Here is a 10,276-nt window from a genome sequence, read left to right on the forward strand (position 1 = left end):
CAAAGCAGCCAGAATAAACTGAATCCACCTGAGACAAAATGTATTTAACAAAAGAAAATGGAATGCGGTAAGGATACAAGAATGAAGCAGTAACAATAACAAACTAGAGGGGGAGCACTCGGTAAAGTGCAAAACCTCCGCCATAAATACTGCTGGGTCACTTAAGTGAACCTGATATCCTATTCATAGTAGGTCAAAACAGATCAGACTCTACTGAACCACGATTGAATAAACTAAACTAGATCGACACGCATGTAGAAATGCCAAAAAAAAAAAAAAAAATCAAAATTTTTTTGAAAAAAAAGGTGCAAAATTTCTGGGTTTTTTTTCTCTAACAAATTTTTTGTTGTTGGAAATCACTTAAAACATGTAGAAATGCAAAAACAAAAATTTAAATATTTTTTTCAAAATGGCCACCATAGCGGCCATATTGGACTTTGGACCAAGTCCAAAATCTAATGGCATGATCCTTGGACCATACCTAATCCCCCCACCAAGTTTCGTCGAAATCCGTCCAGGAGTTTTTCCGTAATACTGTTCACAAACAAACAAACAAGCAGTCATAGACTGGTACTTACGAAATCGTCAACTTGACCTCTGACCTTGTCTAATAAAAGCTTCTCGAGAGAAGTTAGCGACGCAAACCAGAAGTTTCTACGATGATTCTGTATCAAACCATCAAAAATCGTAACGTCGACCGAAGCAAAAATCTCCATTTCTCCACGCAATTATTTTATATTATTTTATCAAAGTCACAAAACCGTAATATTCGGCCATCCACCAACGATCTTTACATAATCCGACGGCTTAGCGAGTCAGGCATGCGACGATAACCTTTATTGGGATAAAAAACGATTTTAAACACCATCTTTATCGAAAACACTGTCAGCGCGCACACGCAAAACCTTAACGTAACTCAACGACGCGTCTGCTCGAGCACACTGCATCATGGGACGACACGTGACGCGTCGAGTGAAATATTTTTTTATACAATCTTAAAACGTCTCCAAAACATCTGATTTTTACCAGAATTTCTATAACCGAGTTTTCAGCATCCTAGCGATCGCAAAAACCGAAGACAAAATTAAAATCGAAGTTAAAACGAACTCGTAACGTCGAGCGAAGCAAAAATACTCCATTTCTCCACGTGAATTTACGGAATTATGTTTGACCTCACTGTGACCTTGACCTTTGACCGATTTTGACCAAAATCTAAACAGCGCTAGCCATCACCCTCCTGAATCACGTGGTGTAATTTGACATTGGGAGCTTATTCCGTTCTCGAGTTATCGTGCCTACAAACAAACAAACAAACAAACAAACAAACAAGCAGTCATAGACTGGTACTTACGAAATCGTCAACTTGACCTCCGACCTTGTCTAATAAAAGCTGTCTCTCGAGAAGGTAGCGACGCCAAACAGAAGTTTCTACGATGATTCTGTTCCAAACCATCAAAAATCGAATGTTTTGGATGTTTGACCTCACTGTGACCTTGACCTTTGACCGATTTTGACCAAAATCTAATCAGCGCGAGCCACCACCCTCCTGAATCATGTGGTGTAATTTGACATTGATAGCTTCTTCCCTTCTCGAGTTATCATTTTTTGGATGTTTGACCTCACTGTGACCTTGACCTTTGACCGATTTTGACCAAAATCTAATCAGCGCTAGCCATCACCCTCCTGAATCACGTGGTCTAATTTGACATTGGTAGCTTCTTCCGTTCTCGAGTTATCGTGCCTACAAACAAACAAACAAACAAACATACAAACAAACAAACAGAAACGGAAGTCATCAATATACTTACGAAATCTTTAGATTTCGTAAGTAATAAACCAATGTCACCCGCAGGGTGACCCGTATCTTGCCAAAAGGTGACCACGTGTGACTTCTTTAAGGTCACACTGAGGTGAACATAGCTGCTATCCACCAGGAGCGACTCCTTGAGGAATATCTGCCGACGAGAGATTCCAATGAGAATCGTTCTACAGAGTAACCATGAAAAATATGCGTTTGCCTCATAACGTCACCAAATGACGTCATAATGTCTCAAGCTTGACATATCTCGAAAGCACTCATCGAGATGTTCAATTTGAGGTACTACACGATATGGTTCCTAAAACTTGAAAATTTGACCTTGGGGTCAAATATGTTTGACCTGAAGCGCTAACCATGAAGGTCAAGGCCAATCGCCACCAAAAATTAATCAGCTGAGCGCCAGACCATGAACTATATTCCCATGAAGTTTGAAGACGATCGGATAAAAATTACTCAAAAAATAAGGGTTTCGTCGACTCCCCTGATTTGCGACAAAGTGACCTTGACCTTTGACCTTGACCTTCAAAATTTTATGCGCTGAAAGGGACCTCTATAGGCCTCTGAAATGCGAAGTTACAAAAATTTCCAATGATAACTGTGCTCTGCAGAGTGATTTATACGTGATTACAGACCAAAAAATTTAAAAAAAATTAAAAAAAACATATGAAGGTTAAGGACAATCGCCACCAAAAATTAATCAGCTGAGGGCCAGACCATGAACTATATTCCCATGAAGTTTGAAGACGATCCGATCAAAATTACTCAAAAAATAAGGGTTTCGTCGACTCCCCTGATTTGCGACAAAGTGACCTTGACCTTTGACCTTCAAAATTTTATGCACTGAAAGGGACCTCTATAGGCCTCTGATATGCGAAGTTACAAAAATTCCCAATGATAACTGTGCTCTGCAGAATTTTTTATACATGATTACAGACAAACAAGAAAAATAAAAATAAAATTAAAAAAACATCCAAGCTGACTAACATATCTTGCAAAAACTTCATTTTGGCAAGATAACAAGCAGTCATGGACTGGTACTTACGAAATCGTCAACTTGACCTCTGACCTTGTCTAATAAAAGCTGTCTCTTGAGAAGGTAGCGACGCAAACCAGAAGTTTCTACGATGATTCTGTTCCAAACCATCAAAAATCGAATGTTTTGGATGTTTGACCTCACTGTGACCTTGACCTTTGACTGATTTTGACCAAAATCTAATCAGCATGAGCCATCACCCTCCTCAATCACGTGGTGTAATTTGACATTGGTAGCTTCTTCCATTCTCGAGTTATCATTTTTTGGACGTTTGACCTCATTGTGACCTTGACCCTGGACCGATTTTGACCAAAATCTAATCAGCACGAGCCATCGCCCTCCTCAATCACGTGGTGTAATTTGACATTGGTAGCTTCTTCCGTTCTCGAGTTATCTGTACCAAACCATCAAAAATCGAATATTTGACCTCACTGTGACCTTGACCTTTGACCGATTTTGACCAAAATCTAATCAGCACTAGCCATCACCCTCCTGAATCACGTGGTGTAATTTGACATTGGTAGCTTCTTCCGTTCTCGAGTTATCGTGCCAACAAACAAACAAACAAACAGAAACAAAAGTCATCAATATACTTACGAAATCTTTAGATTTACGTATAAACCTAGAAATCTTTAGATTTACGTATAAACCTAGAAATTTTTAGATTTCGTAAGTAACAAACAAACATACAGGGGTGAAAACAGTAACCTCCGTCCATCTTTGATGGCGGAGGTTAACAAGAAAAAGAGCAATCAGAGATTGCAGACCCTCGTCAGGACTTGTTTTGAGTGGTGTAATTTTTATAGGTTTGAGGGTAAATCCAATATGGCTGCCAAACCATGTGATATACGATATCATACGTGTGAAACTTTTGTTCCTCATGGACAGGCGGTTAGACGTGTAAATTTTCGCCTCGACTTGTTCAGCCATTACAGAAAAGAAGGTTTGTGAAGGTTGTTTTTTAACAATATGGCTGCCAAATCATGTGACCAAAGACATCATTAAGTTTTTTTTTCTGTGGACCATTTTATCCCCAGATGATCCTCAAAATTTTTCATAATGATTAGATGTAGCATTCTACATATGCAATTATGACATCATAATGAAGGCACCTATGACGTCATAAAAAATTCACGCATTCCCCATGAGGACTACTCACCATGTGCCAAGTTTCAATTTTTTCCTTGGTGCGGTTTCAGAGGTACAGAGGTCCAAAGTTTTTCCGTTTTTCCAATATGGCTGCCACACCACTTGACCTATGATGTCATAATTATCATTAAACAAGGACAAATGTGTCCAAGAACCGCGTCATAAAGGTTTTGTCTTCACCAGAAGAAGAATAAGAAGAAGAACAAGAAGAAGAAGAACAACGTGGAGCTCTCTTAGAGCCAGCGTTCGCAACGCGACATGGCTAAAAATTGTGCACGAGTAGTCGCACCAATGGTGAAAATTTTGTCTCAATCCGACAAGCGGTTGCAGAGAAAAACACAAAAGATCTTTGTGGATAAACAGACAGACAAACACACAGATAAACAAGCCAGTAGGTGACATGGGTGGTCGCTATATAATTGCAGGGGTTTCCTTAGAAGCCGGTTACCGGCGACCCGCAGCCGTCTACTCAGAGAAAAAATGTCAAAGGTCGCCGCCTACTTCAGCGCCGATTTTTGGATTTTTTTATTTTTCTTTTGTCACCACGAAATCTCTACACCCCGTTTTGAAATCCGAGACGAAAACGCATTAGTATTCCGATAAAAGCGGGCTTACTTTTACTGTTAGTACTCTCGCCAGGTCTGGCATAACACTGACCTAAAAATAACACAAACAGCTAAAACACGCCTCCTGCAATAGAGAGTTCTCCGCTTTAGCCTCGTTATGGACTGTTGGCCTGATACCCTGGTACCATACAGCAATGACCTCAAGAAAATAAACTTTGTAGGCCTCGCAGTTTCGGTGCTGAAACGATGACATCGAAACGAAAATCCCTGTTTGACTTTGAATTTTCGAAGAAGTCCAAAGACATGGGAGGTAAAGGCCCGGTCACACCTTGACGTTTTAGCCAACGTATGCCGATTTTTGAATTTTTTTTCTAAAACGCTGGTACACGTTGAATACTGTGACGTCCACGGGACTTGAACAGTCCCGCCAACGTAGAATGAGCCGAAACGATGGAGGCAATTTATTTTTATATAATCCAAAGACGGCGGTTCTAATCGCCCTACCGCAAACGGGACGAGGAAGGTGGCACGAGTCACTTTTCACTGAGTTGATGATGTTTATTCTTTTTACTATTGACCAGAAATAACAAGACTCGGCAAGAAGAGGGATCCGGGGCGATTCGACGGGATGGTGTGGGATCGGGCGTGGGGAAAAATACAGACAATTCCAATGAATAAAGAGATCTCAAACCTTCTAAGGCGCCAAGCAGACACACACACACACACACACACACACACACACACACACACACACACACACACACACACACACACACACACACACACACACACACACACACAAAACGTAGCTATCTCTGGTGGTCAGGCTGGACCGTGGTGTGGACGCAACTGTCCCTGGATCGGCGCCGGACGAGCCGGCCTTGCTCTCCTCAGGGGGGGGGGGGGGGCAGGAGAAACCGCGGTACTGTCGACCTCCTGGTCCTGGCCCAAGTCCGCCCACAGCCACCAGGGAACCAGCTCCCGCACCAAGCCGCGAGCAGGAGAGGGAGGCAGGTCCAACCGCCGCCCGACCCCGCACTCCGAGTCAGCAGAACCCCAGAGCCAACCGAGGTGAGGCACGAGGCTCGGCAAGGCTCCCAGGCACGATCAAGAGCACGATGAACTCAGCACAGCAACCAGGACGCTCTCTGCCAGCACAGGTTCCACACCAAAAAAACACGAGTGTTCTGGTTGTAATCTTCTTCTTCTTCCTTTTCGACCCCGAACAGAACCTTTTTATCCTTCTGCCCTCGTCACCTCCAATCGAGCCGTTTATTGACCCACTGCCGTCGTCTTCTGCCAATCGTGATCACGGGGCGGAGCCATCCGCTGTACTGTCCTGTGACATCACGGCCTGTCTCCAGAGAATACCAAAAAGGGGTTTACGCAGACACACTTACCCTATCCCGTGTCCCTATCTAATTACGTGACATTTATCATTTCCCCCTTGAAGAAATGAACATTTACTAGACAACTTATCACCACTGAATTACTACTTATTACATCGAGATCCTGGTAAACTCGAACAGCATGGCATACCTAATTAAACATCCTAATTACCCTTTGAATGCATATCCCCCCCCCCCCCTCAAACATAACAATACGTTATGGGTAAGTTTTGATAACATTGAGAGCACGCTGAAAAACACTGCCATACATTGTTGTATGCTGGCTTTAAACGTGTACTTTTTGGTTGTTCTCAAATTTTTTCATGCTTGAAATTTCACGACGTATGCCGGCGTATGACTCACACGTTCCGCTACACTGGCCACAAGTTGTATGCACGGTCTGCGATCGTTGACAGACGTCAACACATGCTACTTGTAAGTTAATCATAAGTTGAGACACGCCGAGGTAATGTTTAGCGTACCCGAAACTTATTTCTAACCTATGATTAACGTGTTGTTGGCACGTTACGCGATCGTTGCCACACATCAACAGACGTTACTTTTAAGTTACTCATAAGTCGAAACACACAAAGTAGCCTTTGTGGGCGTGTGTAAGCGTCCACATATCGTGTGTAAAACTTATCCCCATCGCATGCGGAACGTGTGTCATACGCCGAGTACGTCCAAAAATTTTGAACATGTTTAAAATTTCTTGACCTATTCTACTTACTACGACGTATGATAGCGTACTTCCGCTACACTGGCCACAAGTTGTATGCACGGTCTGCGATCGTTGACAGACGTCAACACATGCTACTTGTAAGTTAATCATAAGTTGAGACACGCCGAGGTAATGTTTAGCGTACCCGAAACTTATTTCTAACCTATGATTAACGTGTTGTTGGCACGTTACGCGATCGTTGCCACACATCAACAGACGTTACTTTTAAGTTACTCATAAGTCGAAACACACAAAGTAGCCTTTGTGGGCGTGTGTAAGCGTCCACATATCGTGTGTAAAACTTATCCCCATCGCATGCGGAACGTGTGTCATACGCCGAGTACGTCCAAAAATTTTGAACATGTTTAAAATTTCTTGACCTATTCTACTTACTACGACGTATGATAGCGTACTTTAGCGTTCTACTCGCGTATACCAAACTTACTCATACCGTATTTGACGTGCCCCAACGTTTTAGACACATTTTTCTTCGGTCGGCATACGCTGGCAAGATCGCCAAGGTGTGACCGCGATGTTGTCACTTCCATTTCTACGGCAGTTATGATTCGAATCGTTGTGTGTCAGCCTTTTAATAGGCTACGTCACGACATCGTCGGCGATGCGTGCAACGCGCTATGCCTAAGTTAGACTATCGTTGGGCATCGGTTGTGTAGGCCGACAACAGGTTCAGCATTCATTGGTATAAGTTATCTATAACACAACGAAACGTTCTGTGTCCGTTACCAATGCGTTATACATAAGACCAAGTCGCTATGAATACGTCCGAATCTTTAAAAAAAAACATCAAAAGTTCAACGTAAGCCAGCGTTTTACATACATTTTAATACGTTGCCATCGCTGGCTAAAACGTCAAGGTGTGACCGGGCCTTAAGCTTCTGGCCATCAGTAATTGGTCAAAACTTGCACTCTCGCGAGTGCGACGTTGTTGATGTTTCACGAAACACGTGTTTCACCTCGTCCATTTTTAGCTTTTGTCAAGTGATGCGGCTCCAAAATACACGGTCACCCGTTGTGCCTTTTTAATTTATAAAGTAATTAGCCTATAAGCTTTAAACAGCTTTTGTACATGTTATTATTCGTACTTATTTGCACTGAAAATCGCCGTTTATTCACTGAAGTGAAGGCCAAGTATGAGCAGCTGTGAACTGGCCAACTGAATACTGGTACCGCAGGTACATGCATGTACCATAGACTTGAACTAACTATACAGTATAGCTGAATTTCAGTCAACCATTCAGTCAGTCAGTATGTTTATGCAACTACATCCAGTATAGGCCTAACCACCTGTTTTTGTGGAGTTTTCCACCCCAACAGCATGATAATATGAGAACTATTTCATGTCAGAAATCATGCTAGAATGTATCTCCAGCCATCTAGGATCCTCCTCCGGCTTCCAGAGCCCTGGACCCCGGCCATACAGCTGCGCTCGCTTCTCTCGCAGTGATGGTAACCTGCTGCTTTTTAATGGTAGCCTCCTACTCCAAAAAATAAGGAAACCCCTGTACTCGTCATACAGTTTTTAACGGATCGGGCTGAAAATTTTTGACAAAGAGGTTGATGAAAGTGCTCATAAAAGCGCGGAAGCCGATTTTTGATTTTCGAAAAAAATATATATAAAATTATTTTCTGATTTTCTCAAAAATGTCAAAGTCCCGTTGCTCGGCAACGGTGGCGTCCATAGCAACGGTGCTCAAAAGCATACAACTAGATCCTGGTATGAACCTCCCAGTCAAGTTTCATCAAAATCGGTTGACTCCTCTGGCCTCCAGAGCTGTCCATTACATACATACAGACAGATGGAAAACCTGAGAATAACGGTATTCTCGCGACCACCCAACAAACGGACCCAAATGCAATACCCTCTCCTTTGGCGAGGGTAATGAGAGAGTTCATAGAACACGGTACCCCGTGCCATGTTTAAGTATATACAGTACTTGAATAAAGAAATAATAGTTATGATTTTAATGATCGTTTTTTAAAAATCCAGAATTTAGCACTATGAAGCAGTCTTACACAGCACCCTAATACAACACATTATAGATCATCATCATCAACAATATTGTTCTTTCTATGGCCATTAGCCTCATGATGATAATTTTCATGGACAAGTTTCATAATGTATATTTATACAGTATTTCTCCTATTAAAAAAACTAAAATCTACTTTACAAATGTACTTGTTAGATGCATCCAAATAAAAAAAAAATCGGAGTCCCCAGGGCTCTCGGCTCTCTCAGCCAGGGCACACAGAGGGCCAGCATTAGTGACAAGATCACCTGCACCATGTCTGCAAACGTTGAGCAGTCCCTTTTAAAGCCTAAGTCAAGTAGGAAGTGCAGAGCATGCACTGCTGCAGTTCCTGCACCCATGCCTTGCAAGCAGTCCACGAGAGTGGACCTGGAAAAGCGGAGCAGCAGTAGCTGCCGGCTCAGAACCAAGGACCCTGCTCTCCCACACAAGACCGAGCACGTCCCACTTCATTTGTTTCAACAGCGAGCTCACTCTGAGCATTGCGTGAGCTCCATCCACTCGGCGACTCTTCATCTTGGGCCTCGGTCATTGACGTGGCATCCCCCTTCCACGACCACACTCCATTCCACCACTCTCACAGGTTGGCCCGGTTCCAACGCAGCGACCTCCTGGTCAAGGCCACGTTCAACAGATCAGTCACATCCTTGGCAATGGACTTGGAGTGATTCGGGCCACATAGCTTGGAATGGCTCGTCAAGCAAGATGCGTGCTCGGGCATGGCCGCCCTGAATGCTACAACCTCAAGAGGAGGCCATGGCAAAGCGTCTCCAATGCAGTAATGATGGAACAAACCCAGAAGTGATGGAACAAACCAACATGTCCAAGGTTGTGGAGGTTGTTGGAAGTATTAAGAAGATGATTTGTGTTCTACAGTGTTCAAGTATACAATTCAATTTAGATAGAGGTTTAAAGGTGTGTAAATAAATACATTCCGGGTTTACTGCTGTTTTACGCAGTGTCTATTACATTACCATATCGTGCCTGTTTTACGTGTCCTTTATGACATCCTAATAAATGGTAAGTTTCCTGTTTGGAATAATTTTCAATTTGTTTGACTGACAAGCAGGCAGACAGAGTAAAAATATAATCTCACTCCTCTCTGTGCACGTGCGATCGGGACCAATTCAGAGACAAAGTACTGCTGCAACGGCAAACTTGTCTTCCGATTCAAGTTCCGATTCATGTTAAAATACAGTAGAATCTGGATAAGTGCATGCGTGAATACAAGCGCAGATGAAAAATAAGCGCACACGGGCCTCCCGATTTTATTTATCCACTAGCAGATACAACCCGTCGCATCGCTGACGGGGATATTAAGGGGCTGGGGAGTAAGAGGCAGAGGAGGGAGAAAGGAGGAGGGAGGGGAGCAAAGATGGAGGAGAAGCGAGGAGGGAGGGAGACCGAGGAAGGAGAGGGGAGCAAGGAGGGGTGGGGTAGTGAGGAAGGAGGGGGGAGCGAGGAGGAATTGGATAGCGAGAAGGGCAGCGAGGAGAGGTCGGGAATGGAAAGCAGCATGAGGGGAAGGCAAGGGAAGGCAGCCCGAGACGAG

General features: G+C 43.3%; 1 pseudogene; it reads right to left on the reverse strand.

Annotated features, from left to right (window-relative positions):
• Positions 1-8,876: 8,876 nt before the first annotated feature.
• On the reverse strand, positions 8,877-9,482 carry LOC147027932 (ribonuclease P protein subunit p38-like; annotated as a pseudogene).
• Positions 9,483-10,276: the final 794 nt, after the last annotated feature.

The sequence above is a fragment of the Eptatretus burgeri genome, chromosome 4 (genome assembly GCF_056783735.1).
Source record: "Eptatretus burgeri isolate ZD-2024b chromosome 4, Ebu_testis_v1, whole genome shotgun sequence".
In the NCBI taxonomy this organism is placed as follows: Eukaryota; Metazoa; Chordata; class Myxini; order Myxiniformes; family Myxinidae; genus Eptatretus; species Eptatretus burgeri.